Source organism: Bacillus rossius, chromosome 8, assembly GCF_032445375.1.
Source record: "Bacillus rossius redtenbacheri isolate Brsri chromosome 8, Brsri_v3, whole genome shotgun sequence".
Taxonomy (NCBI): domain Eukaryota; kingdom Metazoa; phylum Arthropoda; class Insecta; order Phasmatodea; family Bacillidae; genus Bacillus; species Bacillus rossius.
This window is the reverse complement of record NC_086336.1, coordinates 1,287,170-1,306,564: the sequence shown is the minus strand read 5'-3', so window position 1 is coordinate 1,306,564 and position 19,395 is coordinate 1,287,170. Positions and strand designations below refer to the sequence as shown.

General features: G+C 36.6%; 1 protein-coding gene across 1 annotated transcript in view; it reads left to right on the top strand.

Moving 5' to 3' along the window:
• Window positions 1–19,395, top strand: part of LOC134535244 (zinc finger protein 665-like) — a 193,887-nt gene extending 174,492 nt beyond the window's left edge. The window contains exon 12 of the mRNA XM_063374315.1: window positions 1–19,395. This exon is cut by the window's left edge and continues 24,307 nt beyond it. The gene's annotated coding sequence lies outside the window, so the exon portion shown is untranslated.

The window sequence follows — 19,395 nt, the reverse complement described above, 5'->3', positions numbered from 1 at the left end:
TTTGCAGATTCAGCATGGATGTATGTTGAGTCTGGAACTTTTCAACTGTTGCAACTTTTGAACAAACTATATTCTTATCAGTTCATCTCCACTCTTGGTTAACTAGTCCTACTTAATTATTAATTGTTAATTATTCTGGTAACTTCTGTATGCATGCAACTCAAGCATGGTAGATTTCTTGTGAGTCCTGCACTTTCAGCTGGAAGTGATACACATGTAAAAGTCCAATTCAAGTTGAATGAGCATTTTGTACTTTCAAATTCAATGCATATCAGTCATTTTCTTTCTGTTTTTCAGCACGTTACGCGAAGATCATCTCGTACAAGTTTTATGAAATGCTTAAAGTTTTCTAAATTTTCATAATTGTTTTAGTCTGTATAATGTTATATATTCTTAAATAGATAAAGCTTTTGCAAGTTTTTGCAGACTGTTGGATTGTTGTAACTGTCACGAGCATTGTTACTGTCACATACATCGTTGAAGCACCCGTGGCTTGGAGGTGGACATAGTTCACACTCGTTTGTAAACAGTGCAGCAAAGAAAGGTTTGCCATTATTGTGTAGCAGTAGAGTTCAATATTTATGGTAAATAAAATAATCATTTGTTTGTAATATAATTCAAAATGCATTGAATTTTATGTGATTAGTGCAGTATATTTTAACTAGTTAATTATTTTTAGGTTATTTTACCTGCTTAATTTATTTGTACATGTCATTTCAATAATATTACGATTATGTAATGTTGCAATTTGTATGTAATGTTCTCAAGTTAATGCAAAAGTTAAAGGGAACATGTTCTAATTGACTGGTCTGTGCCGAGATCTCAGGCTGCTAGTTCAACATTAGAGCCATGTCTAATGCTGTGCTGTTTGTTGGTGTGCTGCAGAACTAGTTAGAGAATCTTTTGATATGACCTCCTATAAACTATATATTGCTGAGAAAAGATAGTTTTTTTTCCCTTTCCCCCCCCCCCCCCCCCTTAATTTTTGTCAACATGCCAACACATCCCATGGGTTGAGATTTTGACATAAAGGTGCACATACAAGTTGCTACGGGTGTAGTGGGCATGACATGCAAGGTAGAAAAATAAAAAGTTTTAACTAATCAAATATAAAATGCTCTTTTGGACTTAATGTAATAGACAGAAGCTGTTACTGGAATAAATAACAAACATTTTCATTCTTCCAACAAAAATAAACTTCAAATTGAGAAAGATACATTCTCACATCACATAAATGCACTCGTCAGTAGTTTACAGTCATTGGTGACAAGCAGGACATTTCCCTGAACGTCAGTGTGATGAGAGTCGCTATGAGCCACAACACCTCTTCAATTGAAATAATTAATTCGTAGCTTTCACGGATTGTACTGATTGCTAGTAATGTTCCTCACAGCACTATAGATCGTCTGTTGTGCAAGGAGTATGTTGAGCTAAGAGAATTTAACATTAAATTAACAATGAGAAAATGTCGGAGAATGTTATTTTTCTGTCATTTTGTAGCCACGTCGAACTGATCATGTCCAAAAAACTTTGGGAAACAAGGTTTTGCTCATTGTGGCTGTCCGGCTGAGAGTGGATGGCAGATGCTTGTGACGGCATCTACCGCCGTAGTGCATGGACTGTACAGCTTCAGGATTGCTGTCATTTCTTAAACTGTTGCCATTCACATTGTTAATAATTACAAGAATAGTAACCAACATTTTCTATGCACAGTGTCGCATGCCCCAAAGCTTAAATACTGTTTACATTTTTTTGTTCAGGCTTCTTAAATAGAGTTACGTTATGTTACATGTATGTAATTTTTTTCAACTTTTGAATATTGTTCGTGGAATTCTTCCTCAGTATAATAGTGAAATAGGTTCAAGAATGTGCATAGTTAATTTTTAAGTCTGCATATTCTACTTGTATAATAGAAAGATCATGTATTATGAATTGTTTAGAAGGAATATTTCATTTTTCAATGCATAAAAATAAAAATATTTTTTTTGAAAGAAATTTGTATGGTAACTCAAATAATATACAAAATTTTGTTCTTAGTCTCATTTTTATATTGTACTTGTTATGCTTTTTGATGTTCTTAGAAAAGTGGGTAATCTCAAACAAAATGTAGTCGTACTTATTTTAATTTAAATCCAACTTCAGTATCCTGAACTGCTTTCAATTAGAAAATTCTTTTTTTGTAATTGAAAATTCGGGATTTATATAAAGAAATTAAAAGTGTAGTTCTCCAATATTACAACTGCATTAATACTCGAATCATCAATTTCTACGTCGTACTTCTATTGTTGTTATCGGTATTACTGCTGTTTACTGGAACTATGTAAATTTGTAACATCTATGGTATTTTATCAACTGCCTGCAGTATAGTACTATATATGCAAATGCTTACATAGCAACATACTCTAGTGCATAAACAATTTCATTTCTTGAATGTACAGTACTGAATGATTGAATAGTTTGAAGTGAAGTGTGGGTTTGCAGCAGCGAGTGTTCCAGACCACGCCTCTGAGTGCAGTTGGATCTGGACGTAGCAAGGAAGTGTTGCTAGCCGTTATGGCTGTGTGTCAGTTTGTGAGACTATAGAGCTTATTGCTGTTTCCCACTGTACATATGTAGAACATTTGTCTCAAGTTGTATGCAATAGCCATTGTACAGGTTCAGTGCCCAGGCATTCTGCTGTCTGGTGGCTCGACTTTGTCTGTGAAGTGTGGGATGTTACCCGTGTAGTTCTTGCATATCTATACTATTATCAAATAAGTTTCATTAATTAAACTTCATAGTAACACTTAACTGCATTAGAGTATGTTTCAGCATGTCAGACATCAATTTGTTGCATGTTCGAAGAGCTTGCATTCAACCGACCTCTCTCTCAATTAGGTTAAGAAAGAGAAACCTAGGCTCAATGGTAAATGTTAGATTGGTGTGATAACAGTATATATAAAAATTCTTTATTTTTTAACACAACATGATTTAATAATTGGGATGATTTTCTTTTAAATATATAAAACTTAATTGTTAAAAAATTCTTGAAAAAATGTTGATCACGCAAACTTAATGTTTAAATAAAAGATGAAAAATACTCTGATCTTGCACAGACATTACAAAAAATAATAATAATATGATATCATGAAACTAAATTACCTTTTATTACTACAGTTGAAGACTACTCTTAATATTATCATAAAATGAACAAAGAAAATAAACATGTGGAGAACAGTTAGCCATAAAAAAATTAACGAGTTTAGCACATGCCACAGTTGTTTAGTTGCACATCTGCCCTTTGTCTTATATGACAGGGTGTATTGTTAGGCAATGCTTATGTGTGTCTATTTTGAGTCTGCACACACTGTGGTAGGTACTTATGTTATTACCCCAGGGATGGTTGCGAAGAGTTATTTTTAGAATGGATTAACTATAGACCGTCTCACTCTTAGATTGCAGTACACGGCTTGTGGTGGGCACTTATCAAATCTCTCAACACATTTCCAATTTCATTAGATGTGTTTCTTTAGAATTATGACTGCACAAGAAGCATTTTAAGAACTCGTAGCACAATTTATAATATTTTATACTATCATGCTTATAAATTTGTAATAAATCCCCCCTTTTTTTTAACTCTTAACTTACAAAAAGAAACCGTTCACACATATTCATTGGTACAAATTCATAGGGTAATATTAAAGTGAACTTTACAAATAAATTAATAACAACACATACCTTTTAGTCACAATCAATATCGCGGACCAAAGTTCAGCAAAGCTTTATTTTTTTTTATTTTAAATACTTTCAACACAATTGGGCACACTCTCCCTCGTAGCTTACCAATGTAGTTTTTTTTTATTTGTTCGGCCTCCCATAGTTTATATTTATGTAATCCACATAAAACTATAAAATAAAATCACATGTGAATAAATAACTCATCAAAAGTGTAAGTGTAACTGTAACAAGTAGGCTGGTTTTCAGAAATACGTGTCGAAGGAAAAAGCTGAACTAAGAAATTTATCTTCGAGCTTGCTTGCAGGACAGAACCTGCACTGCTATGGACATGAAAACTTTGGGAGGAATTGAGATGGCATTGCTTTTAAAAACAAATTACATTCATTGTGAACATCTTTCATGCTTTAGACACCCTTCTCACTTTAATAGCCAAACACTTAGCCATTGATAACTTATTGAAAAGAGTGTTTCTTAGGAAATGCATTTTAGGATTATAAAAGTAATTATAAATTTGAAAAATATACCTTTTTTGTCTTGAGATTTATTGGGTGGCATACTACAGTGTGAATTTATTAACATTAAAAAATCTGAAGTGAATATACCTGTTAGTTAATTTTTTTTATATGATACATTTTAGAATACTTCAGAAAAGTTTCCAGTGAGGAAAGTTAATTTTTATTAATTTTTTCTGCCCCTTAAAATGCCATTAAACATGAAGAAAAGTATCACCTAATGCTTATTTCAATGCTTTACAATATGGGAAAATGCTTTGTCTAAAAAAAAATTTAATTGGTATGATAATATGGCAACAGCACCCCAAGAAACAAGCACAGTGCTAGCGGCAGTTGGCGTGTGTGAGGAAGAGAGAGCACCCATTCACTTCCACACTGCACTATAACATGTAGTGTGTTCTTGTCACTTCTTTCTGTGTATGGGTCCACCGTAGCAATGTGTGGGAGTCCGGGAGCATTCCTTCGTGACTGAAGTCTGTAGTGACCCCTACCTGACTTGGGGGTTATTGATATCCCAGTTATAGGCTAGATATTGTGGTTTTATTGGAAAACAGATGATTTGGAATTTTTTGTTTTTACTTTGTAATTTTGTACATATTTGATGTAGTATGTGTCATGCATATTTTATATATATATATATATATATATATATAATATGCACAAGTATTTTTAATTCTTATACACTCTGCATTTGTGATGGTTAAGAAAAAGAATACTTCAATTTTTTCAACATGAAAATAGCTCTGTGTGTTCTATTGTGATATTGATTGGTAATTATATAGTTTATTTTCTTTCAGATCGTAAGTTTTGTAATAGTTAATGCTATTTAAAATATTTTAATAAAAGTTAATAATCAAGCATGCATTATAATTTTTGTTCTTGATACTCTCAGTAGAGGTTTTTCTAGTACATGTTGCATCTTAACATGTGATCAAACGCTTGTTATTAGTTAAAAGGTGATTTTCCACAATATTTCTTCTAGTTGAAAAAGTAAGTAGAGTTTGTGTTTTTATTACAATTTTATTAGTGTATAGTTAATTTGCTTTTGAGTTGTTTTGATTAGCTCGCACCACCATTCAGTCTCTTAACTTTTTATAGAATACAAATTCATGCTTTTATTTTGTTTGTGATAGCTTGCAAGTGGTCAATGTTAAAAAAAAAAATAATCAACTGTATGTGTTAAGAAAACTCTTTGGCTGATAATCTTTGGATTATACAAGGTTGTATGCAGTTATATTGGGTGACTGTTTCTTAGATCATACCCAAAATGATGGAATCACTTTATGTGAGAGACTTATTTGTGTTATAGTGGGGCTGTTGGCTCGTCGCCCATGGTCTGTACAACTTGCTCATTTTCAGCCATCTTGCCTTGTACCAATGTGCTACATACAACCGTGGTACATGCTCGCACCGACGTGTAAGGTCAGTTTTATGTATAAGTGGGTCGGACGTGTTGTGGTTGGTAAGCGTGGTCGGCAGCAGCCCTGGTCTCGAGTGTTCACTTGGATCGGGATCATCACACACAGGTGTTTCACTTGGACATGAATGGATTCTGGTTCTGAAGTAAAGGTATCTTAGAACTGCAACCTTAGGGGATTGCAAAAATATGAAATATGCACACACACACATACATGTGTGTGTGTGTGTGTGTTTTACCCTTAGTTCGCAGTGCAATGGGCAGCATTTTCTCTCAGATTCCAAGACACGATTTCTGCCATTAGCATGTTCCTTGTGTGGGCACACTGTTGTCAGATGTATGCCATAGAGCACAAATGTTTTAGGCGCAAGTCTTTCATGTTTCAGAAAAATTACATTGTTTGTGTAAGGTAATGAAACACTATTTAAATGTAGCTGTAACATGGTATTCTGTACAGGCAAATGTTGATGGATAATTTTTGAAACACTAAAATTAATTATAGTAAATATCAATCTTTATTTTAACCATTTTATCACTTTAATTTATTACTTAATTTTAAGATTATGGCTTTGTTTGAGTGTAACCAGGATGTCAACTGGGTTGTGAAAGTCCTGACAATTTCACAAATAATTAATGTTTTTTGTTTAAATCACAAAGTTACAGAAGGTTTTAGTCTCGAGTACGTGCGACTTTCACACACACGCGACGACATTTTGATTTGTATCCAATTTTAAACGTAAAATGAGTTGTTGCAACCATTTGTAGTGTACGAGAATTTTTATGGGTAACAATAAATATAATATGGTATTTGCAGCCACCATATATGTGACAATAAATGGGGGTTTTGGCACCTGCGGTTTTAATACTGCGTGTAATCACTGACATTTTGAAGTACATAAAATTACGTTGGGTAAATCTATGTTTGGAAAAGTAATTGTTAACCAGTTTACCATAATCATGACTTCACCCAACCCGTCTGGAAACTAAATGTACATATTTAAGATGTCTTTGGATTCCACTTGACATCTCATCTTTTGTGAACCCACACTCGCAACAGATGTTCATTACTTGGGAACTGATGGTATTAGGTATGATTTGTTTACCAAACTATTTGTACACGGCCACTGTATGCCATGTACCTGCCATCAAATTTATGATATAATTTTAAAAAGCTCTTAAACTAATAATATTAATTCCCTTAAAAAATGTTTTATTTAACTTGTTGCCTGCTAGTTTTTAACAAAACATTTGCGCACATACAATATAGGTAATAATATTATTTTATAACATGTGCTCTTTGTACAATCAGACTCCTCACAACAACAATAACCATTTCCACTTGAAGCTATAACACCTTGTGACGAGCAGATTTGCTACTAAACCACAGTTTCGAAAAGGAGCGGGCGGGGTGGTAAGCTAGTGATGTGATTCGCAGAACGATACGAGAGCAATCGAGGCAACCTCTCTCCACTAACCTCGGGCTCATACAATTTTTATATTCATATCATGTACACTGTTTTTAGGAAGATATATTTTTAAAATAATAAAACTGTTTGAGGTCTAATATACTATCAGATAACATCACGCATAAGCAGCTTGAATTCAGAAGTTCCTTTGTTTACTTAAAAATAACATCCTGGTGCTCTTTTGCTGATAACTCCATGTGGCAAGTGCATGTGCTTCTTTTGGTTTCCCGATTTGTGATTTAAATAACACGCTTTTAATTGTCTGTGTTGTAGCAGTAATACATGTCATACAGAAGTATGAACTCATCACTTCCATTATCATTTCCACGCCCTGCTTTTGATGTTGAGAGAAACGTTGACTGTAGACTGTCATAAAATGGTCAAGAAAATGTAAATCTCATTACCATCTGATAACACATGACAAGTTCATTAACTTCCTGACGTATTAGTGACCTGTTGCTACCAATATTTTAACAGATAAAATAATTGGTATTTATTATTGAACACATTCTTCATAATGATATCTGTAATAATACTATCAATGTCCATTTTCCTTCAAATCACATCCAATTTTTCTTGAACTCAATCAATTGAATGGCACCATGATGTTACTAAAATGTTATGACCATGGCCATCTTGTTATTCAAGACATGGAAAGCTTAGATTCCTTCAAAGAATTTTGTTTGAGTCATGTTATAAATTTACTTTAATGTGATTTTTCCAGCTTTATTTTTAATGGTGTTAATGATGTGAAAAGGCCTTTGAGACAAAAAATAATTAAATAAAGATAAAATTAAATTAATTATGATTATATGGATGACACACCAAATTAAATGTGTAATGTAACTAAACGTGATGGTTATTCAGTGTATGGCAGCTACTCTGACAACAGTGCAGCATATTGCAGTGTACTGAGCCAGACCCCTCAGACCTAGCACGGTGATGCCTAACAAGTCTGCCGCCAGAAGTGCCCCATGTTCTGCTGTGTCCTCAACACACTCTTAAACTCAGTATTATTCTGCCACATACGTGGGGGTTTATCAGGTCTATCAGGTATATGTCTACCCATCCTTCTCCAGATCAACTTTGAACAGTTGTTATGTGTGTAGTTGTTTGGGTTGCAGTCTGCTCTGTGGCCAGCCAGGTACTGATTAGTGTAGACTCTGCAGTAGTGTAGACACTACAGTAGTGTAGACACTACAGTAGTGCTGTGTCAATCTCCTGCACTCATCTTTCACCACACTTGAAATATTTTTGTCATGGTTTTCATTTTTGTTTGCCGTATGGTATCATTTACATACCTAAAATATTAATTTTATACAAAGTGTTAAAGTTTTTGTGAATAAATTATGTTCATGATGCTATTTGGACTATTGTTTTATTTTAAGTTGTAGATTTCATTTCATTAATTTAGCAAAGGAATAATGTTGTTGATTCTCAAACTGTTCAACTAGTGATAATCTCGTAAATGTGGGTCTGAATATTTATTAGAAGACTTATTGATGTGAAATGACAGTGCTGCAGTTGATGTCTGCATACTTTGTGTACATAACTTAAGTGTAAGTGTATAAACTTGTGTACTTTGTGAGGTGTCATGATGGTTGAAACATACTTGGACCTCAGTGTACGTAAAGATTTAGGTAGTAGAGTACAAACATTTCATTGCAAAACCTGATTCTTTCCACCAAAATGGTTTTTCGGCTTGGAAAACTGCATTATACAATTAGTACAGGATGTCATGCCTATTTGTTGTAGCTTTTAACATTTTCAAAACAAATTGTAATTTTTAGTTGAAAGGTTGCTGTATGTATATTGCTTCAAAGAAAATGACAAAAAATTTTACATAATTTTGTTGTAGAAAATTTATGTACATTTGACACAAAACATGTTCTTGAATAAAATAAGAATTATCTCATGTAACAGCATTACAAGTTTATTGTGATTACAGGAGCATACCAGAAATACAGTTGATGAGTGTCTCTGAGCCATGTTTGCTTAGTTGGCATCAGTGGTGGCCATAAGTAAGATGATATTCACATAACCTCGTTTCACACTCCTTATGATGAAGCATAGCTGTGTGTGCCCATGCATCTCGCGAACTGCTGGCCCACTTTTCGTATGCAGTTTTGTTATTGATATTTATTTTAATGAAATTTGTGATAATATAAGATTATGACTTTTTTTCTGAGTAAACACACAACTTATTTTACAAGTGATGCAGGATACTGAATTTAAAATATTTAACAAATATAAAAGGAATAAATATATTTTATCCTTTTAAACATCATTATGGAAATATGTATGTTGAACAACAATGTTGTTATGACACAGCTTTTTAATTATTTTATAAGCACCGTAGTGGAAGTTATATGATTCCGTTGAAGTAAGGGGATGGTAGTAGTACTGTATGGGAATGTATAAGGGACTTAGCAGCTGTCAGCAACATGTTAATTTGCAGTCCAAACATACTCACAAAACAGTTATTTCTCTAATGTGGGTTGCCAATTACAGACAGGTGTGCAGACCTAAAAACAAATTACAAAAAATCAGTTTTTCCGCTCATGCTCCATGCTGCTGTGCATGCTAAACCAAGTTGTGATCATTTTAAGTTGTGATCATTTTTCAGCGCTTACATTTTTAAACACTTCTTTGAGTGGAATTATAAAGAGTTTTTTTTTTACGTTATATTTTTTTGCAAACATGTGATGCATGTTTTGCTGAATAGAGATAATGTTTTCATTTATCATTTATATTGCTGCTAATCATTACTAGTACAGGGTGGCCACCCAACTGGGAAATTTGGGAATCCTGAACTAGTCAGTTCTTTGCTTGACAAACTGCAAGAAACTCATTAATGTTCTAAAGTCATTGGGAACTATTTGTTTGTCTAGCAAGTTGCAAAGAGCTAAGTTGAAAAAGGCTCATGGTGCTTAAGAACTGCATCATTTATGCGATTTTCCAGCACTGTGTGCCTATTCCTTTCAAGCGCTGGTTATCTATGGGCGAACCTCTACAGCGATGTGACGTGTGTTAAGATTGTACTATGGATTGCCGGCAAATAGCCGTAGGGGATGAAGTGTGTGGTGTTTTTTTTTTTTTTTTTTTTTTTTTTTTTAATTTTACATCTGAAGAATTTCACCGCTGACATGACCTAAAATTGATTTGTCATGTCAAAGACTGGAGGCTCTACTGCAGAATAAAACCAACAAATTATTTTGAACGATACAAATCCCTTGCTGTAAGCAGTGTGAATTACCCATGTTTATGACCAATTGCAGTAAAATGCAACAAGAGAGGAGAAATGCCTTGCTAGAGAGAGAGGGAGTTGGAGAGAAAAAAAAATAAACTGCTCACTGAAGCTAAGAAAGAGGTAGAATTAATACAATGTGTCTAAAGTCATGGTGCACTTTCGACCGTCACAGGAAAACAACGAAACAAGATAAAAATGTGAAATCTTCGCCAAATAAAAGGAAAACTCTCCAAGTTTGCATACCTGTTCAGTGCAGTTTGATGTGGCCTGTATTTAATGCCCTGCACACATCGAAATAATGTTCTAGTTCTTCCCACTGACGGTTAAGGACGTCTGGTGTAACAGAGTGAATAGCACCTGTGATTCTCCATTTTAAATGATAAATGTCGCTGATACGTAACCCCACAGGTAAAAGTGTAATGGTGTCAGGTCCGGAGATCATGGTGACAGTGTCTTGACAGCACCCCTGCTATCCACTGCTGGGGGAATGTTGTATCCAGATTGTGGAGGAGCGCCGTCCAGATGAAAGATGACACCTGCATGCAATTTCTCCATGTTAGGGTAGCTGTTTGACGTCACAGTCTGCTCCGCAAAGAAAAATGGCCATGTAACTTTACTATCATGCATCAGGGCACCAGTAGCAATCAAATGTTTACCTTAGGCTTGTTACGTTCGTACTCAACGTAGGCATGAGGATTTTCAGCAGCCCATATTTTGACGTTATGACGGACATATCCACAGACATGGAATGTGGCCTCATCGCTAAATTCAATCTTCAGAAATTTTTCATACTTGTCAATCTCATTAAGCATATTAGTAACAAACGTGAATCGTGTGGCCATTTCCGCCGGTTCAATAGCATGCAACAGCTGCATTTTGTAACCCGAAAAACGGAGCCATTTCTTTAAAACCTTATGAAGTGTAGTCTTGGTTAGGCCTAATTCACAAACTTGGATAGCTCTCCTGTATAGCCTCTACACACTTGTCACTTATGATGGCCTACCAGTACGGAGTTTATCCAACAAACTGCCGGTATCATTGACTGCTATCCCACCAATTATTATTCCTATGTGGTGGCTCTTTGTTGTACATGCGACAATATTCACGTTGAACTTTCCTCTGCGTGATCCGCTGCTGCTGCTGTGTGGTTAGTGGTGTTGCGTTATCACTAGGGGGACCAACGTCCCGTTTTTTAACGATCGTACATGGGGTCCCGATAAAGTCTACCGGGACGCCTAAATGTCCCGTATTTACGTTGGGTTGATGATACACTTTTGTCGCGCCTCTCCTCGGGCCGTCTTCCCCTCTCCTCGACAGTTGAACTTTTGCTGGTACTCCACAATTTAAATATGGACTGTTCTAGTTTTTACAACTTTATATTGGAAAATAAAGAGGTTTTAAAATTGTCTGGAATGAAAGAAAAATATCCGAAATTTAAATCCTAAAGATTTTTAACATAATTTTGACTAACAATTTTAGTTATCTTGTTTAATTATGTTTTGAAGTATGTCATAATACTTACAAGAAATAAGTATTTACTGCAAAATTGTTGTTTTTATTTATTATACGCCTCACAATTTAAATTAAATTACATATTCATAGGTAAATTGAAAAAGATTTATAGATCTCAAATTAGCAGGAAAAAAAAAAGAGCATGTTTCAATGATTACGTCTCGATGCAGGCCCCTCGGACCCCCTAGCTGGAGGGTATCGTCCCCAAACCCTCCTTGGATGTGTGATTTGGTCACCCTAGTTATCACCTATGCACGCACAGTTGAACTTCATACTAACAAACTATTTTCAATACTGTCAAATGTGCTTTCGTTTTGTTTCTGTTAGCCACAACAAGTGTTCATAACGCTCCTTGACGTTATGGACATACTATATATAAGCACATAAAAGATGTCTAAACATAGTAGTAGTTTTGCAAACTTGTAATTTACTAGCAAAATATTTTCTTAAACAATATATATTGTATGTATATAAGTCATATCTAACTGAAGGTTCTACCTTCGAAGTGAGTCACTGAAATATTTTAAAAATTTTAATTTTTAACAATTTTAACTTTAATGTATTATATTTTCAAAAGAATTTAAGTTGCAATGTCTTCTTGGAATATCTTATGTAAGTATGCATAGTGACTAGAAGTGTTCCTAAGAGATTTAAAAAGAAAAAAAAAGAAATTCTTGTGGTTGTTTTGGATGTAATACATGCATGACATCAATTAATAAACTAGCTTGTTAAATTTATTAAATTACCCAACTTTTTTTTTCCAGTGGGACTTGTTTTTAAATAATGGAAGACAAAACCTGGAAATTTTGAAATTTTGAGCCTTTAAAACCTGGAACTAACCAGGAATTAAGAATTCCATGTAGCTTTGCCACCTTGTGGTAGGTAGCTGCTTGTGTGAAATTGCTGTTAAAATATTGAATATTTACTGTCAACTAACTTCCAATGTTCTCGTAAACATTTCAAGACTTGACTGTGTGTTGTATGTGTGTGTATGTATGTGTATCTATATATATACATATATACATACATATATATATATTATATATACACTGCTAATTTTGAAGTTAATCACTGCTTGTGTTACAACGTATTGAGTATTTATGAGTGAGTACATGAACATACCTGTTTGGTAAAATACCTCAGTGTCAGCTAAATAATATGTTGTGGTAAATAAGCCTAATAGCAGCAATAATTATTAAACAACTGCTTTATTTCTTTTGTAAATTTTCTAAGAAGAAAACCATGGGGTACTAAAAATGTTCTTGTGACAGGCCTAATATTTATTTTTAAAAATGTCTTTAAAAAGCATGGAACCTAGTTAGTATTTGTTTCCATCTAATAACCACACAATATTTTATGAAACAGATATATAACGAGCTTCAGACTTGTATTAAGCAGCTCTGAGCATTGGCGACGTCAGAGCTTATAGGGTTTCCCGTCAGTTTATCACACCCTAGACCACCTGGCTATAAGTGGATATACATGTTTCATTAACACTTGGAGAAATGAATTGGGCGCTGAGACTTATATAAGTTCCAAAAAAATGTTACTGTCGACGATTTGTCTACTAAAATATTGTATCTCGGACACAAACTGATATTAACGTTGATACTCAAAGAAAATTCACAATCATTGTGGCAGCCATCTGGCAGCCACAAAGGCATGTACAAATTGAGTATACAACCTTTCTCACATAATCTCTTCACAGACACCAAAAAACACATACGTCGACTGTTCGAAGGTATCGAAGGATGAATATTAAATATTGTTATCAATTATGTCCTGTGGTTACACACAAACTCTTGGTACAGGCCAAAGGACCACGTCCTCGGGAAAAAAACCAAGTTCACTTGATCTTTGTGGGCTAAATACCTGCGACTGTGATCAGAAATTCTAGATAAAAATTTTGAAACGATTAAGAAAGGTTGATTATAAATGGTGGCACCTGGGCCACAGCTGCGAAATTCTCTCTAACTCACATTAGGATATAATTTGTGAGCCAAGGACCGACACACGACCGCTCGATACCTCGATCAGATGCAACTGACGAGGCTACTTGTAAATGCGTACCCCTCGAAGGAAGTGGCGCGTGCTTGACCTCTCCAGCCAATCACAGCACATTCCTTACAAAACCATAGCAGTACACAGTTTCCTTACGCCCTGCTATGAGGCTATTCCGGTAAAAATCACGACATAAAAAAACCTGTAACAAAATACCAGCCAATACTGGCACATGGCAACAGCACTCCAAGTCCTTTCTCACACATATTCTCTCATTCTTACACAACAGGCAAACAATTGCATCAGCTTGCCTTCAGACAAAAAATCATGGCGAGAAAAAAAGTACAAAAGAAAATTCTGTTAATATTGTCATTTATGAACAATGCAAAACAAAACCATACTCGAACATGTGAAGGCACATAAAAACATACATATACAAACAGACAGGTAAAATTAAAGCTTAGGGGCTTATTCACTTCAAAGTAAGCAAATAATCAGAATAACTTAAAAATCATGAAATAATGTAAATTTGTATTATAAAATGTATAGCAAACACAGGAAACTTCTTAAAAGAAATAATAAGATGTTATCTAAATGATATCAGACAACATAATAATTCATTAATTAAAACATTAAACAAGTGGGAAGGGCAGGAAGGGCAGTAACCTGGGTTGCTGCAAGTTGGTTGAGTGAATGATAGTCACGTCTATAGAGATCGTGTGGATGTCTGAAGAATAACACTTATATTAGAAATATCTCAATCTTACAATCTTAAGTTTCCACCTTCTTAGAGAAGAACAGACCATCATTTTATTTGCACAAACATCACAAACCCCATTTGGCATCGGTGACAGCACACAGATGTGTATCTGGGTGGGAAATCTCATTAACTGCTGTTGAATAGTTTTCAAGGTTAGTTTAGTTGACAAGAGTTGAGATATATATACACTTTGTGTGCTCTATGTTTCTGCAAGGAGGATATTTTTCAACAACTTAGACATTTGGAATTCATATTTTAATTAATATAAAATTTAATGTGTTGATATAATTTACAGTTTATCTCATTAGGTATCAATCCAATCACACGTTTAGAAATGCTGTTGAAACGTTTTCATCCAAGAATAGGAAAGCCGCTTGAATCACGATAGCACCACTGACTGTGATTTGCAACTTGTCCGGCCATTCAGTCATCCATCAAAATTTATACGTGGCTAGCTGCAGCCGGTCACACACAAGTCCCTTTGTCTTTGTGTATTCAATTCTCTGAACACAGCACAGCACACCAAATGTGTGAAAATATAAAGGAATTACGATGACCAGTAATGCATGATTCAGTAAAATGCCTGCATTGCACTTTTGTATCTCACTCTTTATTTCCTTTCAATTTACATACTAATACAACTACGCAATGCCATCATTTTTGGTTAGTTCACTGCTCCCCCACCTGTTGTAGCCTTACATACAGGCTACTAATAGTAATCACATTAAGCATAGTACACTAGACTACTTATAGATTTCTATACATCAATCACTTTCTTCTGGACTCTATTTTGTTTTGGATAGGGTGACTCTTCTTCTGTATTAGTTTGGTTCATCAATGCAAACATCTGGAAAGCCTTTAAATCCCACTGTTTCACAGTTGTTTCTGATTTGTGCCCTCGTTCATATTTTCATTCTTGATATATCTTAGTACAAATTACCTTGCTTTTTTGGTAGGTATTGCTAGGTTAACCAAACTGACTTCACTATTACTGTCTGTGTTCCCCTCTGTATTACCAATGTTGTCTGCAGCCTTTTTTCCACACTACATTCTTATTGCATTATTATTAACCCATTTTCTTGGGACTATTCCGAGAGTTCTTGTCCCTTGACATCCTCAGATGTATGGAAGAGGTATCTGGTGAGGCAGAAAAGCCCTCTCTGCAGGCAACGATAGATGGGGGGTCCCAAAGGCCTTGGTTCACCGCGAAGAACCTATGGTGTAATGGGAATGCTCGTCTGGGTGCGGCTTCTGCTATGGAATATAATACAACCAGGCACAAAAGAATGCTGTAAGCTCCGGGGCACCGAAGCCGGTGGAGTATCCGGGGGGCTGGCCGTGTGAACTGTGGCAGTTACTATACTAACTCACGGGCTAGTGTGAAGTGATCCTTTTTTGATGCTGGGGTTCCCTCTACCGCCCCAGGTTGCACGGCGTTGGCTCTGATCGCTTCCAGCTCGTCCAGAGGGTCTCCTCCCCATCGAAGGACGGACGCTCCTGCTCTGGTACTAGCCTGGACAGCTAGAGGTCCCAGAGAAGGCAAACCATCGCAAAACCTATTCAATTCCAGAATAATACCTGAACAAGGCATCAGAGTATTTACAGTTGATGCTGGATTAGCACAGCGTGAAAATGGAGGGGAGTCCTTTTGCCAACCTTATAGTATGTGTTCAGAAAAAGGACGAATCAGTGAGGCTCATCCTGGACGCATGAGAGCTTGACCGTATCACTGGTAAGGACAAGGAAAGTCCCATACTAACCAGTGAAATACTACGTCTACACCAAGATGCAAAGTATCTTACCACCCTGGATTTATCTTCAGAGTACTGGCAGACTCAATTGCAAGCGGAATTCTGCCAGTGCACCGCATTACTATTCCGCAATCAACAGCACATCTTCCAGGTACTACCTTTCAGACTCTGCCACGCAGTAGCGCAAGTCACAAGATGTCTGGTTGCGACACTGGGACCCAAGTGCCAGTTCTTTGCCAGGGTCTGTGAATGACGTCAAAATTAAGTGAAGCTGGAATGACAGTGAAAATAATAATACCTGAAGCCATGAGGAATAAAATTGCCTGGGAGCTATGCCTAAGCCTAGACCATGTTGTTTTCAGGAAGCTGTCCTGTGCCATGAGCCGTCAGCTGTGCTTCCCAGCATGCCTAGAGCACTCGCCAAGGCCACAGCCTCCTGCTTGTTATTCCTGTTATTCCAGAAGGCCACAGCCTCCTGCTTGTTATTCCTGATATTCCAGAAGGCCACAGCCTCCTGCTTGTTATTCCTGTTATTCCAGAAGGCCACAGCCTCCTGCATGTTATTCCTGTTATTCCAGAAGGCCACAGCCTCCTGCATGTTATTCCTGTTATTCCAGAAGGCCACAGCCTCCTGCATGTTATTCCTGTTATTCCAGAAGGCCACAGCCTCCTGCATGTTATTCCTGTTATTCCAGAAGGCCACAGCCTCCTGCATGTTATTCCTGTTATTCCAGAAGGCCACAGTCTCCTGCATGTTATTCCTGTTATTCCAGAGGCTAAGCTGCTGTTTGGAGAGCTCCGGGCAATGATACCACATAAACCTTTATAATCAGTTACAGTGGATTTGTGTAGATGTGTTTAGCAAGTACACCTAGTGTTATGCACTGGTAAATGCCAATACTGTATTGTCCAAATTTTAACATTTTACAGAAGTTGTAGGAAAATCTACATACGTCTTGTTGGCCGAGGATCCCAGTTTTTGAGTGAAGTGTGGCAAGGAGTGTAACACCCGCCACTTCCTCAGTTAGGGAGCCTCAAGGCATCCTGTAGAACGGCAGATGCGATCACTGGGTAATGTGCTCGGAGCCAACTGCCATGACTCCCAGCAAGACTGGCGGGATCACCTGCCATTTTATGATACGAGTGTATACAGATACTATTGTGAATGTCGGTAATGTTATGCCGAAGAATTAGTGTATTAGTCAGCTGAGTTTGTGTTGTGACCACTCAGTTTATTTCTGCCTAGAAGAAGTGTTAGCCTCCTAAGCTGATATTGTGTTTAGAACGAGAATAGAAGCTCTGTTCCTAGGTAAGGGCGTAAGGAATTGTACTGTAGAACCTTTGCACAGTATGTACATTTAAATAACTGTAATACGTAATACTAAAGTCTAAATTAACGTGTAATCTTTAAAGGGTTTAAATATGTTATGTTTAATTGTTCTGTTATATCAATCTACTAATGGTAAATTCAGCACTTCCTGCGGTTATGACACCCATGGCCCGGCCCAGTCTCTTGTGTTCGCAGTGCGGGGTAGGACGCATCTCAGCACCACGTCGACTTATTGCTCTCAACTGATCCGTTATCATCCGCCGTCGTAATTATTTTAAACCTTTTTTATTAACCTTCAAGGCCTACCCCGGCGGCAGACTGTGTAACTTAACTAATTAAAGCTCCCTGGAGCATTTTGTATTATTCGGTGAGCTTGCACTTTCGGGGCCAGTCCACGCGGTGTCCTGGTCAGCAAGCTGGACTACTTGCTGTTTTTTGTACGCATTGTCAGAGTACGTGTCTGCAGCAATAACACTTAATATTCACCCGACTCGTTGCACTCAATTCGCGATCACTGGCTTTCCAGTACAGAGACGGAGGTGTGTGGGGCACCTCAAGACCCCACAAGCAGTTGTGATCGCCGGCAACATTGCGTGCCCGCCGCTGAGAGCGGGGGGAAGTCGAGCCTAGCTCCACACGGGTCACGTCACGGCCCTGGGACAGAGTCAGTAGCCGGGTCCACGTGGTGGCGCCCAAGGTCTACACGTACGCCGATCCAAAACACCCCCCCACAACAATACCACTCTTTAGCTAGCACTCACCTTGTGTATCCAGGGGCTCGATTCTGAAATTTCACTATGAGCAGTGTTGTCTGGTTTCTCTCCTGTGGGAGCGTGGCGTGGCGTGGCGTGGCGTGGCGTGGCGTGGCGTGGAGTTCTCTAACACTAATGACAAGCCACATGCACTCTCGACAACCAGAGGGTCATTTTACAAGCTCCCCAGTTGCGAGGCCTGCAGAGGGTTCCATTTGGCCAGTAACTGTAGCCTCGTTCATAGGAGCTTGGAAATCAACGGTATGTTGTGAACAACGAGGTGCGTTCAAACTACCGCCTAGTCTTGTGAGTATTTGAAAATACCACAATGAGGCCCGCATAGTCCAAGGCAGAAGTAATCATAACTTTCAAAATAGTTGGAAATCTTTCATTCCTATATTTATTGCCAACAATTTCTTTGCACATTAGTTTGTGCTTTTATATTGCAGTGGCAAAGCGTGCGGGTCCTAATTAAAAGATTTTCTTTTTGGATGAGTTCAAAATCTGTCACTGAAAAAACTTTTTTTATATAAAAAAATATTACAGTATACCAATTATAGTTTAAGGATGAAAGATCTGTTAATTTTTTCTGTCTATAATTGCTGTTATAACTTTAAATACATAGCTCAGTATTTTTGGGTCAGTTATTTTATACTACGTAGCCTTTATTTGTTAGAATAAAAATAAATAATATAAGCATAACAACCTTGGACAAAAAAGTTAACACTAACATATGTTTGTAAGTAAATAAGGTTCCATATATTTTTCATGGGTAAACTAATTATTTATAGGAATTTCACCCATGTCAAATGGAAAAGCAAGTTGGTTTTATTATAGTAGAATTTAAGAATGATGTTATGTTGAAATGTGCTTGTTCCTTTGTCTCAAATGGTAAGATTTTTTTTTTTTTTTTTTTTTTTACAATTT